Raw genomic sequence first — 19,149 nt, forward strand, 5'->3', positions numbered from 1 at the left:
CATTGCATCCGTGATGCTATCTAGCCATCTCATCCTCTGCCATCCCCTTCTCCTTTTGCCTTCAGTCTTTCCCAGCATCAGGGTCTTTTCCAGAGAGTTTTCTCTTCGCATTAGGTGGCCAAAATATTTCAGCTTCAGCTTCAGTATCTGTCCTTCCAAGGAGCACTCAGGGTTGATTTCCTTTAGGATGGACTGATTGGACCTCCTTGCAGTCCAGGGGACTCGTAAGAGTCTTCTCCAGCACCACAGTTCGAAAGCATCAATTCTTCGGCGCTCAGCCTTCCTTATAGTCCAGCTCTCACAGCCATACATTACTACTGGGAAAACCATAGCTTTGATTAGACGGACCTTTGTCGGCAAGGTGATGTCTCTGCTTCTTACTATGCTGTCTAGGTTTGCCATAGCTTTCCTCCCAAGGAGCAAGCGTCTTTTAATTTCATGGCTACAGTCACCGTCTGCGGTGATCTTGGAACCCAAGAAAGTAAAATCTGTCACTGCTTCCATTTCTTCCCCTTCTATATGCCAGGAAGTGATGGGGCCAGATGCCATGATCTTAGTTTTTTTAATGTTGAGTTTCAAACCAGCTTTTGCACTCTCCTCTTTCACCCTCAACAAGAGGCTCTTTAGATCCTCTTCGCTTTCTGCCATTAGGGTGGTATCGTCTGCATATCGGAGGTTGTTGATAATTCTCCCAGCAATCTTAATTCCGACCTCTGATTCATCCAACCCGGCATTTCTCATGATGTACTCTGCATATAAGTTAAATAAGCAGGGTGACAATATGCAGCCTTGTCGTACTCCTTTCCCAATTTTGAACCACTCGGTTGTTCCATGTCTGGTTCTTACTGTTGCTTCTTGACCCTCGTACAGGTTTCTCAGGAGACAGGTAAGGTGGTCTGGTACTCCCATCACTTTAAGAATTTGCCACAGTTTGTTGTGATCCACACAATCAAAGGCTTTAGCGTAGTCAATGAAGCAGAAATAGACATTTTTCTGGAATTCTCTTGCTTTCTCCATGATGCAGCGAATGTTGGCGATTTGATCTCTAGTTCCTCTGCCTCTTCTAAACCCAGCTTGTACTTCCGGTAGTTCTCGGTTCGCATACTGCTGAAGCCTAGCTTGTAGGATTTTGAGCATCACCTTGCTGGCATGTGAAATGAGCGCAATTGTGCGGTAGTTTGAACACTCTTTGGCGTTGCCCTTCTTTGGAATTGGAATGTAAACTGACCTTTTCCAGTCTTGTGGCCACTGTTGAGTGTTCCAGATTTGTTGGCATATTGAATGCAGCACTTTAACAGCATCATCTTTTAGGATTTTAAATAGCTCGGCTGGAATACTGTCATCTCCGCTAGCTTTGTTGTTACTAATGCTTCCTAAGGCCCACTTGACTTCACTCTCGAGGATGTCCGGCTCAAGTTCAGTGACCGCACTATCATGGCTATCAGGGACATTCAGATCTTTCCTGTATAGTTCTTCTGTGTATTCTTGCCACCTCTTCTTAATCTCATCTGCTTCTGTTAGGTCCCTGCCTTCTTTGTCCTTTATCATGCCCATCTTTGCACAAAACGTTCCCTTGAGATCTCCAATTTTCTTGAAGAGATCTCTAGTCTTTCCCATTCTGTTGTTTTCCTCGATTTCTTTGCATTGTTCATTTAAGAAGGCCTTCTTGTCTCTCCTTGCTATTCTCTGGAACTCTGCATTCAGTTGGGTATATCTTCCCCTTTCTCCCTTGCTTTTCGCTGCCCTTCTTTCGTGAGCTACTTGTAAAGCCTCATCAGACAGCCACTTGGCTTTCTTGCATTTCTTTTTCTTTGGGACGGATTTCGTTGCTGCCTCCTGAACAATGTTACGGACCTCCGTCCATAGTTCCTCAGGCACTCTGTCTATCAGGTCTAATCCCTGAAATCTATTCCTCACCTCCACTGTATATTCATCAGGGATATGATTTAGGTCATACCTGAACGGTTTAGTGGTTTTCCCGACGTTCTTCAATTTAAGCCGAAATTTTGCAAGAAGCAGCTCATGATCTGAGCCACAGTCAGCTCCAGGTCTTGTTTTGACTGACTGTATGGAGCTTCTCCATCTTTGGCTGCAAAGGACATAATCAATCTGATTTCGATATTGACCATCTGGTGACGTCCATGTGTAGAGTCGCCTCTTGTGCTGTTGGAAAAGAGTGTTTGCTATGATCAGCATGTTCTCTTGGCAAAACTCTATTAGCTTTTGTCCTGCTTCATTTTGTACACCAAGGCCGTGCCTGCCTGTTATCCCGGTGATTTCTTGACTTCCTACTTTAGCATTCCAATCCCCTATGATGAAGAGGACATCTTTTTTTGGTGTTAGTTCTAGAAGGTGTTGTAGGTCTTCATAGAACCGATCAACCTCAGCTTCTTCGGCCTCAGTGGTTGGGGCATAGACTTGAATTAGTTGAATGGTTTGCCTTGGATTCGTACTGAGATCATTCTATCATTTTTAAGATTGTACCCCAGTACTGCTTTTCCCACCCTTTTGTTGACTATGAGTGCTACTCCATTTCTTCTAAGGGATTCTTGCCCACAATAGTAGATATGATGGTCACCTGAATTAAATTCGCCCATGCCTGTCCATTTGAGTTCGCTGATTCCCAAGATGTCGATGTTCAATCTTGCCATCTCATGTTTGACCACCTCCAGCTTACCTTGATTCATTGATCTGACATTCCAGGTTCCTAAACAATATTGTTCTTTACAGCATCGGATTTTCTTTTCACCACCAGACACATCCACAGCTGAGTGTCCTTTCGGGTTTGGCCCAGCAAGAGCCCTCTGCCTGCATCTCAGCTTGGGAGAAAGTGCCCAACATACATAATAGAGCAAAGGGCTCTGTCCAAAGCCTCTTTTGCTTTTCACACTGCAGGCAAGGGGGTTAAAGAGCCCTTTGCTTCTGTTTGGGCCTGGGAGAAAGTGGCCAAGGCAAATAATAGGGCAAAGGGCTCTGTCCAAAGCCTCTCTTGCTGTTCACACTGCAAGCAAGGGGGGTTAATGAGTCCTTTGCTTCTGTCTGAGCTTGGGAGAAAGCGAGTGAAGCGCTCAGCCACGTGTGTGTTGGGTTTGGGGGATCGAGGTTATACCAGGAGCCGAAGGGAAACCTTTGAGGGTTGGATTTGGCCCCCAGGGTCTCAGTTACTTATCCCTAGCCTACAAGGTCTCAAAGACATGTTCTCGGAGGATTTTGTTTTCCCAGCTTCAGTCAGCAGCAACCTGTGGAGTCTCCCTCCTGGAATCTCACCGCACTCGAATGCTGTGGATTTCAAACCGGTTGGAGGGTCCCTCTGCCACGTGCCTCGGGGAAGCACACTTTGCAGTTACACCCCACAATGTTTCCTTTTAGAGCACGGAAGACTGGGCACGCCTTGAGGAGCCCATATGCCTGCATTTTGGGGGAGAGCCACGATTCTGTGCACACCTCCGAATTGGGAGGACGCCCGCTCAGAACAGCGACTTGTACAGAGATGCGGCAGGCAGGCAGGCAGGCAGGCAGGGTGATGCAGTCGCACCCCGTGCAAAGCTGCAGCAGCAGAATGAACTGCCCTCCAGCAGAAGCTGATCAGAAGGCGGCATGGTCAGAGCGCATACTCATGCAGAGATGCAATCAACAGAGGCTGGTGTGTCAGTGAGGCAGCGAATCTGAGAAGCACCTTGGATTGCTCCTTTAGAATTCTAACTGGTTCTGACTGAAACCTGGAGTGGATTTACCTCCCCACTGACATTGGAGATACCAGCCTCCAATGGACTTTATGGCGGGGGGGGGGGGGGGCTAAGGGTAGAATGGCGTCTTCACAGCTTCCTCCCTCCGCCAGCAACCCCAAAGCAGCCTGGATTGCTGCTTTTCACCATTAATAGAGGCAGCAAAGCAGCGATCAGTTTGGGGTCTGTGGGGCAGGGAGAGGGCTTCAGCCACCTCTCCCCCAGCTATCCCCACAAAGCAGAGACCCCTTTATGTGACCGTGTGTGAGAGGGGCTAAATATGTGCAGCTCCCGGCACCCCAGCAGACAACCACTGTGGCCCTTAGGGCTGAAAAGGCTGCGCACTGCTGACGTAGTCCAACTTCCCCTGCTCTGTCGGTTACATCACAACTTGCGAGGCCAAGGAAATTTGGGGTGCCATGCCATCTCATCTCACACAATTTGCAGTAAGGGTTTGCCAAGGGAGGTGGGAAAGAAGAGGCGACACACAGGATCGATGTGTGATTTGGCTTCCATGCTGGCCAACCATGCGCTCATTTCTGCTAGGAGTTTTGCTGTTGCTTCCTCCATTCTAGATCGGTCACCCCAGCTACAAGTTTCTTTCTGAAGAAACACTATCCCACCACTAACACTATCCCACTCTCCAAGCGAGCCAGCTTCCAGCTTTGGGGTGGGGTATGGGAATTCTGGAGACTCGAAAGAGCAACTGCAAAAGTGTTTCCAAAAATGAGAAAGAGGGGGGAACGAAGAAGGGGCAGTAGTTTTGTAGAGATATAAGGCATCGGGTCATTCTGTCGTTAGTTGTACCCATTCTGAAATTGCTGGGCATGATAATAAAGAGACAATAGTGGCAATTCTGCATGAACAACTTGTTTTCCAAGTCCATATCTCACTTGTGGAAACATTCAAGAGGGGTAAATAAAATTGATTAATGAGAAGTAATGGTTTCATTTTATTCTGTGCTGGTCTGGAGGCGCCTAGAGTACTGTGTCCACTTTGGGACAGCATATTTTATTTATGCACCATCCTCTGGCCCTGTGGCAAAACCCATGTGTGTGTGGGGGGGTGGGGGGGTAACATGTCCACACACTTTAAATATTATAGTGCAGCGGTGGGCAACCTTTTTTCTGTTTTCCATCAAGGGCAATTGGTAGGGCAATGCATGCTGGTCTTGCACAGGGCAGAAATTCTGCTCCCTTTTCTCTCTCTCTTTCTGCCTCCCACCTTTCTCTCCCTCCCTCTCTTTTTCTGCCACTCCTCCTCTCTCTGCCACCCCTTTATATCTGTCTCTCTCTCTCTCTGTGCCACCCCCTTTGTCTCTCTGTCACCCCCTTTGTCTCTCTCTGTCACACCCTTTGTCTCTCTCTCTCTTCCACACTTTGTCTCTCTCTCTTCCACATTTTGTCTCTCTCTCTCTGCCACCTCCTTTGTCTCTGTCTCCCTCTGCCACCCTCTTTGTCTCCCCCTCTCTTTCTCTGCCACCCTCTTTGTCTCCCCCTCTCTTTCTCTGCCACCCTCTTTGTTTCTGTCTCTCTGCCACCCTCTTTTCTCTCGGTCTTTCCCTCTCTCTCCCATGCTCTTTGTCTCTGTCTCTGCCACACTCTTTGTCTCTGTCTCTCTCTGTCAACCCCTTTATCTCCCTCCCTCCCTGCCAACTCTTTGTCTCTCTGCTACCTCCTTTCTCTCTGTCTTTCCCTTTCTCTGCCACCCCCTTCTCTCTGCCACACACTCTCTCTCTCTCTCTGCTCCCCCTTTGTCTCATTTTTCCCTCTCTCTGCCACCCTCTCTGTCTCTCCCTGCCACCCCTTTCTCCCCACCCCCCTGTCCCCATTCAGTAGGCTTCTGGGGAAGGGACAGATTACTCTTGCCAGAGGCCTGAACTGATCACTTGCAGGGGCCTTTTGAAATTAGGCCAAGGGTGGCAGGGAGTTAGGCCAAGGACTGCAAATTAGGCCCATGGGTTGCCAATGTTTGTTTCCATAGGTTCCTCCCCATGGCGCCATAGATCTCTGGCGTGTACGCATGTCTGTTGGGTTGGATGCTGTTTTTATTCTGTTACTGTTGTGTATCAAATTGTGTTTTAAACTATTTGTTTTATTATTGTTTTAATCAAGTTTTTTTTAAATGATTGTAAGCTGCCTTGAGTGCCATTGTTCGTGGTGAAAAGGTGGGCTACAAATCTAATAAAAATAAATACATAAATAAGGCCTGAGCACATAACACTGATTCTGGCCTGCTTGCACTGCCTCCTTGTATGTCTCTGAGCCCAGTTCAAGGTGCTGGTTTTGACCCTATAAAGCTTTACGTGACTTGGGACCACAGTACCTGATGGGGCGCATCTCTCAGCATGAACCTGCCTGTACTATATGATCACACATCTGTGGCTGTTCTCCGAGTGCCTCCTCCGAGGGAGGTTCAGAAAGTGGCAACAAAGGAGAGGGCCTTCTCCATGGTGGCCCCTCAGTTATAGAATGTTCTCCCCAGTGAGTTCTGCCTGGCACATTGCTATCTTTTCAGCACCAGCTTAAGACTTTCCTCTTATCCTAGGTATTTGACAGCATATGATGGGGCTTCTTATTTAATTGCTTTGCTGGGTCTTGGCGTTTTAAATGGTTTTTAGCCGTTTAAAATTGTTTTAACTTTTTTTTGTATGTTTCAACCCTTGCTGTCAGATACTTGAGTCTTTTTTTTTAGAGAATCTAAGGGTGTTTCTTTGAGATGCTGAGCTCAAGCCGGTTTAGTGCTTTACTGGTCAATATTTGAACTGAAATCCAGTTTATATAACATCATCAGCCCTGCAAGGTAGGCGTATATTATCATCCCCCCCACCCCCACCCCTGGGGCAGATGTAGGTGGCTGGCTGGCTGGCTGTGGCTGGAAGTACAGTGTTTTGCCAATGTTTTGCTAATTCAGGTTGCAGCGGAGCTGGGATTCGAATGCAGGACTTCCCATCTTAGCCATTACCTCAACTAGGGGTCCACCGCTTCCTTTGCTCCACATTTCTTCCTTTAAAAAGGTCCCTGTGTGGAAGAAAACATCCCCCACCAGGCCATGCTTCTTCAACCGGGCGCCCTCCAGATGTGTTGGACTACAACTCCCATAATCCCCCAGCCAGCATTGGAGAAGGCTGCAGTAGGCTCTTTGGGGCAAATGTGGTCCTCCACCCCGGTAGCCAAGGCGGATGTGTTCAATAAATGCTTTTACTCTGGCAAACGTGCTGCCCATAATTACATTTCATCACGTTCTCATTTGCTCTGATGAATTACCATATGACTAGCGCGTGATTCATTAATTCCGGGGCAGGAAGCAGGGAGCGCTGAAACAGGCCTTCCCAGCTTGGATGCTGGGCATCCCGGACGCCTCTGCCAAGAGCGTGAGAAAGAAGAGAGCCTCTCAGGAACCGGCTGTGTTTCCCCAACCGTCTCTCATCCTGGCAGTTGATCTGGCCAGTTCTGCTCAACAGCCACGTCGTATGTTTTTAGGACAGCATTTCATTTCATTTCTGACATTTCTATACCACCCAATAGTCAAAGCTCACTGGGCAGTTTACAAAGATTAAACACCATTAAAAATACATTATGTAGAGTATTTTTTTTTTCATACAAACATATAAACAGACAGCACACACACACAGAGACACACACATACCAAAAAGACTTAGTGTAAACAATCCACACTAAGAAAAATCCAGGACCTGATTAAAACCTTATCATATGCCACCAAATGCCTGAGAGAAGAGGGCAGTTTTAACTTGGCACTGATAAGAACATTGTTGGCGCCAGGTGGACCTCATTGGGGAGATTGTTCCAGAATTGGGGGGCCACCACCAAGAAGGCCCTCTCCCTTGTTGTCACCGCCCGAGCCTCCCTTGGAGGAGGCACCTGGAGGAGGGCCTTAGATGATGAGTGTAGCATACAGGTAGTGTCATGCTGGGAGAGGCGCTCCATCAGGAATTGTGGCCCTGAGTAGTGTAAGGCTTTATAGGTCAAAACCAGCACCTTGAATCGGTGCCAGAATCAGTGTTATATGTTCAGACCTTCTTGTCCCTGTTACCAGTTTGGCCACTGCATTTTGCAGGAGCTGCAGCTTCTGAACTGCCTTCAAAGGCAGCCCCACGTAAAGCATGGTGGCCCCTCATGTTAGCCTAATTTGGAGGTTAGATTACTAGCCTAATTTGGAGGTTAGATTACTAGGTTAGATTACTGCTTTTGCCCTCCCTAGTAGAGGGTGTGAGCAGCCATACTAAAAATGTAAAAAGCATACAGCATAGATAGATAGATAGATAGATAGATAGATAGATAGATCCATTTTTCGGTTAGAAACGTGTGCATCTTACTGCAGTCCCTAGGGATGGGAGAACCAGCCATTTTTGAGCTTGCCCAAATTCTTCAAAAATCACTTCGAAGCTCTTTTCAGCTTGCTCCCACTTCTGACCTATTTGGGGCCTGTTTGAATGGGAAAAGTGCCCATTCCTGTGAGCATTTTCAAATGTCAGCACTTTCCCCCCATTGACTAAAGTATGAAAATGCATATTTGGGGCAAACACATGCATTTCAAAGTGGGCATTTTTTTAAAAATGCACATTTTTGGAAAGCGATTGCAGATTTGCTAACATTTCTCGAAAAGAAAGCACTCCTGCTCACATTCGCAATTGGGAGTGCGAACAGGACATGTTCGCATCATTTGCAAACAGAAATGAAGCTCTTGTACATTCTTAGCAGTCTCCACACCATCTTGATTCTTTTGGACCTCTCAGTGGCTTTTGATGCTATCAGCCATGGTGGCACAGAACACCTTTTATCAGCTGAGGCTGATGTACCAACTACGTCCTTATCTGGACAGAGATAGCCTAGCTACAGTTATCCATGCTCTGGCATCCTCTCTCTTGGATTTCTGCAATGTGTTATCTGTGGGGCTGCCTTTGAAAATGGTCCAGAAACTTCAGGTGGTCCAAAATAGGCCACTGAGATTGTTAACAAGAACCAGTAGATATGATCATATTATGCTTTATGATCTGCAATTGAATTGGGCTGAATTAAAAGTGGTGGCATTAGCTTAAAAAGCCCTAAATGGGCCAGATTACCTGAAGTATTGTCTCCTCCCATATAGACCTGACTGACCCTAAGATAATGTTCAGAAACCGTTCTCTGGATGCCCACACCAAATGAGGTGAGGCGGGTGGTTACTTAGGGGAGGCCCTTTTTCTGTGATGGCACTCTGGTTGTAGAATGCCCTCCCCAGAAAGGCCCACCCGGTACCAATGTTGTGGTCTTTTTGGTGCCAGGCAAAGGCCTTATTATTTTCCCAGGCTCTTTAGTCCTCCATGTTAAAGATTGTATCAGGGCGCAACCCTATGCATGTTCAGCAGGAAAAAAAGTCCTACAACTCCCAGAATTCCCCAGCCAGTATGGCTGGCTGAGGAATTCTGGGAGTTGTAGGACTTTTTTTCTGCTAAACATGCATAGGATTGAGCCCTCAGTGCATTTTTATATCTTTACTGGCTTTTACTCTGGCTTTATTTTCGTTTAAGCATAAGATTTTTATATTATGCTTTATGTTCTTGTATTTTATGGTTTTATTTTTGTTCTGTGAACCTGCCCAGAGAGCTTTGGCTAATGGGTGGTATAGAAATGTAATAAATCTCAATGCAGATGTATTCCTTCAGATTACTCCTTCTAATAAAGAGCTTGGATGGTAAATACCAATAGGACGGCAGACAGACACTTGCAGCTCAAATGAGTAAAGTTTTAACACAGCAGAAATAGGGGGAAAATGGGAGCCATGATTTGCCAGGGCCAAGGCCCTTCAAACAGGGGTAGCAGGAGGCCATGAAACACTGAAATAACAGACACATTGTGAGCTGTATGTATGCGTATGTTGGCGCATCAATACAGCATATCTGGAAGGGGGCTGGTAAGAACCACAAGAGGGAGCACATGCATAAGAAAATGAAATTGTAGGGGAATATTTATCCAGCAGCCCTGTAGATTTTAAGTTTCGCAGTGCCTTTGCTTTGTTTTGCATGGGTTTTCTGCAGGCGGGAACATTTTTCCTGAGTGTGACTGCCCTGGACGAGGATCAGGATGGGAATTCAGCATGAGAAACCCCTCCCATCACTGCAATGTGTGTGTGTGGGGGGGGCTTTCACATTTCTGTCAGTCCCATGGAATGAAAAGCACAGGAACCGAGCCAGAAAACGCCGGGAGCAACCCTGGGACTTTTCCTTTGTCTCCACACATACCAGGTGCTGCCCGGCTTGGTAGCCACCCAACTAAATGCGGACTGCCAAGCACGATGCACAGCAATTTGCTAGCCATTTGGCGACTTTCCTTGACCCATTTAGGGTCAGGCTTGATAGCCTCGGACAGATGTTTGGCAGTGGGGCCTGTTGGCTCCGATGTCAGTGGGGCGGTGGATCCGCTCCGCGTTTCAGTCGGAGCCAGTCAGAAATCTAAAGGACCTCTGCACCTTGGAGAGCTCCTTTAGACTTCTGACTGGTTCCAACTGAAACCTGGAGCGGATCCCCCGCCCCACTGACATCGGAGCCACCCTCCTACACTGGCAAAACCCTCCCAAGGCATACAGTATTTTGAATGGCTGACTAGGTTTTGTATGGTTTTTACTGTCGCCTATTTAGTGAGAAGTCAGCAGACGCTGCACGCCTTGGTGAAAAAAAAAATCCTCTTTTCTGCTCCCTAATACATATTCATTAAAGGCTCAATAAAAACAAAGGGCACTGATTTAAATAATAAAAACTGTAGGGCCGCGGTGGCTTAGTGGTTAAGACACTGAACTGCAGACCAGAAGGTCGGCAGGACAGCAGTTCGAGACCCGAGTGCCGCGTGTCGGAGTGAGCTCCCGTCTTCAGTCCCAGCTCCTGCCAACCTAGCAGTTCGAAAGCAAGAAATTGCAAGTAGATAAATAGGCACCGCCTTAGTGGGAAAGGTAACAGCGTTCCGTGCACCTCGGTGTTCAGCCATGCCGGCCACATGACCACGGAAGCGTCTTCGGACAGCGCTGGCTCTTCAGCTCAGAAATGGAGATGAGCACAACACCTTAGAGTCGGACACGACTGGTTGGGGACACCTTTACCTTTACCACCTTTAATAAAAACTGAAGTCACCTACTGTCACCTATTTAGTGAGAAGCTGGAAGAGGCTGTATGTCTTGGGGAGCAGAAAAAAGGGAGGGTCCTTTGGGATTTTTGTAAGAGCAACCCCTCTTGCTCCTGTCCTAGGAATTGCCGATTACGCTCTTGGCTTTTCTATGCAACCATGAGGGCAAGAAACTTGGTCTAAACAATGAAAGCTGCCATGCTCAGAGTGCAAAACTTGGTGAGCTCACATGAGGATATGATACACCTGGTCCTGGAAATATGGGATAAGGAACAGAGGCTGTAGGGGCTCCCGGCTTCTTTTTTAATGCGTTACACTTTCGTCTTCTATATCCAGCTTAGATTTAAATCTCCTTGGGTGCAGAGACTTGTTTCTGATCAAGAAATGCTGCAACTTAGAGTGGGGTTTTTTTGGCGACTGTTTGCACCACTGCGGGCAAATGGTGGTTTACTATTTCCAGCTGAATGGTTTGTCCCCCCCCCCACACACACAGACACACTTGGGTCAAATGGTAGCCCTGTCCACAGAAGGCCACCTGGGATGATGAACCAGCCACCATAGCTGCAGTTGCGAAGGATGGAAAGAAGTCCTGCCAGAGCCCTGTTTGTTCTGAAAATATTGGGGGGTGGGGAGGACACACAACATTCAAACTTTCATACAAGTCCAACTTCTGTCATCCTTCCTCGTACCCACCTGCTCTTGACTGTTGCCAAACCCACAGCAAAACCCGCACTTCAAAACCAAAGGAACAAAAGGAGCAAAAGGAACGTCAGGGTGTGTTCCAGTTCTGCTCCCCACTGCCCCTGGAGAAGAGAGGGGAAGCAGCCCTGCTCCCCACCAGCCCTGCTGACACTGTACTTAATTTTTTCCTCTTCCCTCCTCATCCCTTCTTCCATGCGTGCCGTGTCATTTTCAGATCGTCAGCCTTGCCGGCAGGGCTTGTCCTTTTTGCTGCTTGATTGTACGCTGTTCTGGGAGCCGTTCTTTCTGACTGAGTGGGAGAAAAATACTCTAAATAAATAATAAACACTTTTGGAGGGAGCTGATGCTGCTCCAAGCCAGCAAAATGAGAAAGTCAATGCAATGGAATCAGCATCTTATTTTTAAGTAATAATTTGGATTTCTAGAAGTCGAGATGGAAGGCTGCTAATGCTACCAATCCAAAGGCAATGTGCAGCTATTCTGTCTTTTCTTCCTTAACGGATTTTTTTTTCTGGGAAGAAAAAAGATGGAAGGAAGTGTGAAAACACAGGAAGGCTATGAATTGAAGATGTCATCATCAAGACCCCTCTAAAAGTCTGTGAATGAAAATACAAGCTTCATCTGGAAGCACTCTTAAGTTGCAGCATTTCTTAATCAGAAACAAGTCTCTGTACCCAAACAGCTTTCAGTCTAAGCTGGATATAGAAGACGAAAGTGTAACACAGGGCTCCTTCACACGGAGCTTTTATCCTGCTATTGAGATTTCTCACTCACGGATGTTTGTGGGTCCTTTTCATGACGTGGTTGACCTCCAAGGTACATCCAGAGGTATTTCCTGGTTTTTCCGTCTCAAATAGATCCGGAACTAATGAACTGTTTTTAAAACTTGGAATGTAACGTAATTAAAACAGCCACTAGATGGTGCTGTTTCACTGAGATCTATGGAACACTGAAAATTAAAAGCTTCCCCTCTCAGCAGTCATGTGGTCCCTGTCTGGGAGTCTACGATAAACGTGGAAAGGCTCCAGAACGGGAGGACTGCAGGGGTTTTCTTTAGTGTATAGGCAGCCTCAGCAAAAAAGGAGAGCCCAAGAGCCCCTACAGCCTCTGTTCCTTATCCCATATTGCCAGGACCAGGTGTATCATATCCTCATGTGAGCTCACCAAGTTTTGCACTCTGAGCATGGCAGCTTTCATTGTTTAGACCAAGTTTCTTGCCCTCATGGTTGCATAGAAAAGCTGGGAAGCAAATTCTATGACCAGTGGAGGGTTAGAAAATAGAGAAAGAGAAGGGCTGTACCAGGCTGTGTGTGTACATATATGCGCTTTCAGGACCCTATGAGAAAGAAGGGCAGTTTATTTCAAGGACATGACACATGCGGAGATGTGCAAATGTAAATCAGTGGTTTTTAGATGTTCTACTCTTAGGGAACACTTTCCACAGCAATGTGGGGTCTCCAGTGTCATGCCCATGGGTATCAACGGGCTTGTAGACACCTTTCTTGGCCCCACCAGGCTCCCCTGTCCCTCTTGATTTGTATTTTATTTCTTAATATTTTTCGTGATTAAAAAAAAATTAACCGTGAGGCCTCAGTGCTGCCCCACATAAACTGTGCAACATAAACAGTATGTGCAATGTTCTCTTCTCGCTGTTCATTGCAGCTGGGCCAGTTGTCAAAAAAGGTCATGTTTTTGGAGGTTTCAGCATACAAATGTATTTAAATTAAACAGGTTAATTAATCAATTAGTAAAATACAAAAACTATTTCTACTACTAATGGCAGATTACAACCCTAAGGCTACATTAGCTTTCTTCGCTTTTGCAAAAAACACTTTAACAAACAGGTAGTCAAAGTTAAAAACAAAAACTGAACGATATTGTATGTGATCAGGACTCCAATGTGGCGTAAATTTACCATTTTCAAAGTTACAATTTGGTGTTAAAAATGTCAAGGATTATTTTTTATAGTACAGGGATACAGTTGTAAAGGGACAACGTCTGGGATCTTGGGATGACCCTCAATGCCTTGTCTTGCCTTCTTGATCTCTGGGGGTTTTAGTAGATCGCAACTGAAACATGAGTCAGCGATGTGATGCAGCAGCTAAAAAGGCTGATGCAATTCAAGGCTGCATCAACAGACGTATAGTGTCCCGATCACGACAAGAAATGGCACCGCTCTGTTCTGCTTTGGTCAGGCCTCACCTGTAGCAGTGTGCCCAGTTCTTTCCCAAGGGTGCTGCTGTGATGTGTTGGGAGAAGTTGACTAGCCAGCCAGGTAGGCAACTCAGACCGGCAACAGACATGGCTTAGATGGATGGGAACAGGGCTGGCTCTGGGTTCAAGGGGTCCTGGGGCCCTCGTCCACCAGGGAGGCGTGTTGAGCTTATTTGGAGGTGGCAGCACCATCAGCCTGGGCACCATTTCATGGAGCACAAATGTGTGTGTGTGTTTTAAGGGAAGTGTCCTGCTTTGGCTGGATCAAGCTCAGGCCTGGGGCAAAGGCGGGGCAAATCCATTTAGCCAAGTCAGTCAGCAAAAGGTCAAAAGCACAGTATGACTAATCCAGAAAAAGGGCAGACCAAAACCAAGGCCTCATCTGGAGTCAAGGGACCAGTCTGAAGAGAAGCGAACTTTCAAGCAAAGTCACCCAACACACGTTATGGCCAAGGAGAGGAGATGGAAAACAAATGAGGAAAAAAAAATAACACTGACCCTCTGTTTCAAAAACTGAAATAAAGATGCTGTGTCAGCAGCTCTTCCTGCCTACGGCTGAAGCTGATAAACTGGAAGACGTCCTCCTCGTGAGGAGGGCCCTACTCATGAGGATCCTTTTACTCATGAGGAGCCCTCCTTTGCAAATGGGCACGCCTCCTCCCAGGGGTTGCTCTGGTCTGCTTCTTGAGACACCAACACTCTCAGGAGCCTGGGAGTCACTCAGCCTCCATCTCAGAGACAGTGTTCCCCTCCTCTTGTGGGGGTGGACCCCTGGCCATCTCCCCAGAGGACCCAGGCTCCTTCTGGTCTTCTGGCATGGGCTGCTTCTTGACGTTGTTTGTCTCTGGGAGTTCTAGCTTCTCCTTTGAAGAGGATTCCTCCAGTGGAGGCATGGCACGGGGAAGCCATGGCAGGGTTCTGGAGTGGGCTCCTAGAAGCTGTCAAGGAATGGCAGATGCTGGGTGGCAACAGCACAGGCAGTCTACCTCCACCGACACCCCTCCCCCAGCAGTTGTTACCTGCGGTGGCTGCCTCAGGCTGCCTAACAGTAGGGCCGGCCCTATTCATACACATGCCAAGGAGACGTACGAGAAATTTGTCTCAGTTCGTTTTTGATCAGAATTATGCACTTCGCACCTTATGCAAATTGAACCTGGAGACGGACGCAACCTGCAGTCGAAGTCCGTACATTTCCGAGCTTGCAGACCCCCCACAATGGGTTCGACAGCATGGGTCCATTTGAAAAATGTGCATGGAAAAATGCGTACGTTTGAAAAACACCCACAAATACACTCTCGTTGAGGGGAGTAGAATGCATACATTTCAAAGATGTGCACCATCGATGTGTCTATTTAGGAAAATATGCACGGATTGTCATGTGGAAAGGGGAAAAAAAAAACAAAATTCGCAAGCTGAGACGAAGTTGAGTCAGAATGAGCTTTGGGATGGGAATCAGAGGACTTCGTTGTGCTCAGGATTTGCTGATTCGCACGTCCCTGACCGAGATGCATCTGAGTGTGGCAGAGAGAAGCCGCACCTATTCCCCACCTCAGAGATGAAACATCTAGGAAAGCAGGAGAGGGCCAGGTCCCCCCAAACAGGGACTCTATCAATTCACACCGACAAGGTTTTAAACAGCCTTGTTTAAAGGCAGCCCCCAAAGGCAAAAAATCTGGAGTGATTTACCAGCCTCCGTTTCTTCAGGAGGGGCAGCCGACCCACATTACAGCCAAGGAGAGGAGATGGAAAACAAGAGAGAACAGCAGCAGAAAAAATAATAATAATCCCCCCCGCCCCCATTTCAAAAGACGAACAAATCCAGTCTTTCTGATCCGAGGGCTTTGCTTCTGCCAAAGTAAACAGCAGGGGAGGTGGGCCGCGGGCCAAATGAAGCAAGGGGGCCCTCTGAGCTGCCCACCCTTGGATGTCGGGCAGGCAGAGAGCGGGGAGGGACTTCTCTGCGGAGCTTTGAACGCTGCGCCAGGAATGCCGTTGCCACAAGCTCCCACAGCACAGCTGCGCGGCGTGTTTAGATAGCATCCTTCGCGCAGCTGGAATGTCGGGGCAGGGAGCCGGCAGGATGGATCCCCTCCCTGCACAGAGCGGAGCACAGCATTCCTCAGAAGAAGGCACGCAGCGAGCGGGACTCGACCTTTGGCTCGATGCAAAGTTTGGAGTCACACCGGATTCCGCTGGCAGAGGGCCCGAACGTAGAAAGCCGCCTTATACCAACTCGGACCCTAGTCTGAGAACATACATCCACCTTCCCCAACCTGGTGCCCTCCAGATGTGTTGGACGACAAGTCCCAGAGTCTCCTGCCTTAGCCACACCCCCTCCACAAACAACTCCACCCCCCAGTGCAGGCAGCTGTCAGGGAACAACCCCCCCTATGGTTTCAGAAGGATCTTGGAATTGTTGTAGATCACCAGCTGAATATGAGCCAAAAATGTGATGTGGCTGCAAAAAAGGCACATGCTCTTTTGGGCTGCATGAATAGAAGCATAGCTCCCAAATCCCAGGAAGTACTAGTTCCCCTCTACTCAGCACTGGTTAGGCCTCATCTGGAGTACTGTGTCCAGTTCTGGGCACCACACTTGAAGAAGGATGCAGACAAGCTGGAGATGGTTCAGAGGAGGGCAACAAAGATCAGGGGACTGGAAACAAAGCCCTATGAAGAGAGACTGAAAGAACTGGGCATGTTTAGCCTTGAGAAGAGAAGACTGAGGGGAGACAGGATAGCACTCTTCAAGTCCTTCAAAGGTGGTCACAGAGATGAGGGCCAGGATCTCTTCTTGATCTTCCCATAATGCAGGACATGTAGGGATGGGCAGATTCCCTACCTGCTGCTCCGGGGGAAATCCGTCTGCGATCTGTTCCTCCCCCTGGAATCCTGGCCAGCTGGCTCCGCTCCATGGCAATTCCGCGGAGCCACTGGCTGGCTCCAGAGCGCCAGCAATACAGCTGCCATGCCATATCGCTGGCTGAGGGGTATTGACTGCGGATGCAAATGGCGTCCAGTACGCCATTTGCGCCCACAGTCAATACCCCTCAGCCAGCGATATGGCATGGCGGCCGTATCGCTGGCGCTCCGGAGCCAGAGAATATGGCCAAAGAGGATTCCGCGGGGAGGAGGAGGTAAGTGCTCCATTCCGCCACGGACTCCTGGGGGCCAGATTCTTTAGAATCCAGCCTCATTGGGGCCCGTGGCGGAATTCTCCGCCATCCCTAAGTACACGGAAGAATGGGCTCAAGTGACAGGAATCCAGATTCTGGCTGAACGCCAGGAGAAACTTCCTGACTGTTAGAGCAATACAACAACGAGACCAACTACCAGGGAGGTGGTGGGCTCTCCCACACTGGCGGCACTCAAGATGAGGCTGGACAGCCACCTGTCAGGGATGCTCTGACTTGGACTCCTGCACTGAGCAGGGGGTTGGACTCGATGGGCTTGTAGGCCCCTTCCATCCCTACTACTCCATGATTCTATGAAATAGGTCTTCGAAGCCCCATTTGTAGTTGCAGGGGTGAAAAGCATTTTGCTTTGGATGTGGGAAGCTCAGATGCCAATTTCTGCGTATCCACGTAGCCTCCCGGGCAAAGCAGAGGCGTTGAACCTCTTTCTGCCACTTGGGGGCCAAATTCCATTTTGGAAAAGCTTTCCGGGGCCGCATTCCAGGGGTGGGCAGGGCTAAAGGCAAAGGGGTGAGACCCCATCCCCCGAATAGCATAGTTTATCTTAAAGCTTTTACTGCCAGCTGGATGAGAGGCATTTCGACCTTTTCGAATGGGAGAATACCATGCAAACAGTGGGAAACGAACGATGAGCAGTCGGGGGAAAGCGGTGTGGCTGGAAAAGGACACATAACCATCTAGGGAACCCTGGAGGGCCAGACTGGGAACCCCGGAGAGCCCCCCACCCTGGGGTAAAGGAACTAAAGGTCCATGTAGTCCAGAATTTTGCTTCTCCCACTGGCCAACAAGATGCCCCCAGGGCCTCTCTGACCTCCAGCAGCTAGGATTTAGCGGCATAGCACCTCTGAACCTGGAGGTTCCATTCATTCATTCAACACACATTTACCACATCCTGCAGGCAAAAAAGGCTCCCGCAGCCGCTAACAAAGATAGGTAGTAAGACAGTCGTCGTCCTCAGGCTTTGAAGGTAAAAGTCAAGGCACAGAAGGAAAGGGGTGTGGGGCAGGAGGAGGAAAAAAGCAAACCCAGGCCCTCGTTTTTAGTTACAAAGTTCAGCAGATAGAAACGATCCAGCTCTTATGACTCAGTAGCTATTGAGAGACCTCTCCTGTGCTGCGAATGTGACTATTCCTCTTTTGAAGCCCTCTCAGCCCGTCACTCCATCTTGCAGCGAGTTCGGGATGCGGTAGATCCTGTATTTACTCTCAGCCAACCTCACTGGGGGAGCCTTGAGTATGACGAGAGAGGGAGGAAAGCCAGAGTTCGCTTTTCCAGAGCACATCGATGTCAGTACTTCTCTGATCTTGCTGCAGAACAAGACCAGCGGGGCGGCGCGGGGTAGCAAGCAACAGAAAAATCCCAGTGAGGATGGTGGTGGTGTGGGCACGGATGGAATAAGACCTCTGGAGCAGACCCGGAAAGAGAGGTTTCAGAGTCCGGAGACAAAATGGCCCCCAAAGCCAGGTCCCACTTGCAGGCCGTGCCCAATGCATGATATCGAGGAGCTGGGAGAGAGGCTCAGCCTGCCTCTGGGTGCTCAGTCCCGCTGGGAGACAATTGTGATGGACTTGTCAGCCTCTCCGTCCTGCCTGAAGCCACCGGTCAGCGGGGTAAAGAGACTCTGGTTCACCTGCTCCAGCTAGTCCAGGATGCGCTGCTCTGTTCCTGGGTCAAGCCACGGTGGCTTCTCCCAAGAGGCGCCCGCGCCCGACTCCTCGCCTCTCTCCGTGGTGCGACCTCTCCACGGCTCTTGCGGACTGCGGGGAGCACAGCGCAGCGGGGGGGGGGGAGGCTGCACCCGAGGCCTTCCCCGAGGCCTTCACACGGGGCCGACCGGCGACCACTGCTCCTGGGCGACGGAGGCAAGCGGTGGCTCCAAGAGAGCACGCCCTCGCCAGGGGCTCTCCCCGCAGAGGAACAAGTGGCCAGGCCGTGCCGCACCCCTGAGGCGATCCTGGGGGGCCTGGCGTGCCCCTTCCTCTGCTCCGCCCAGGCCTGGAAGGGCAGTGTCGACTGCTGAGAGATTCTGGGGGCTAGCAAATCACAGGCCAGGGGTCCCCCTCTGCCCTTGCGTGGCGCGGCGGCTAGAGACCTCCCTGCAACGGAGGTCGAGAGGGCATCTTCCTCTGACGGCCTGGCCATCCACCCCTCTTGACCTGCCGGCTCTGTAGCCACTCTCCTGCCTTCTGCTCCAGTTACA

Source organism: Heloderma suspectum, chromosome 15 (genome assembly GCF_057233095.1).
Source record: "Heloderma suspectum isolate Gila_16-S chromosome 15, 16-S_ref, whole genome shotgun sequence".
NCBI classification, from domain to species: domain Eukaryota; kingdom Metazoa; phylum Chordata; class Lepidosauria; order Squamata; family Helodermatidae; genus Heloderma; species Heloderma suspectum.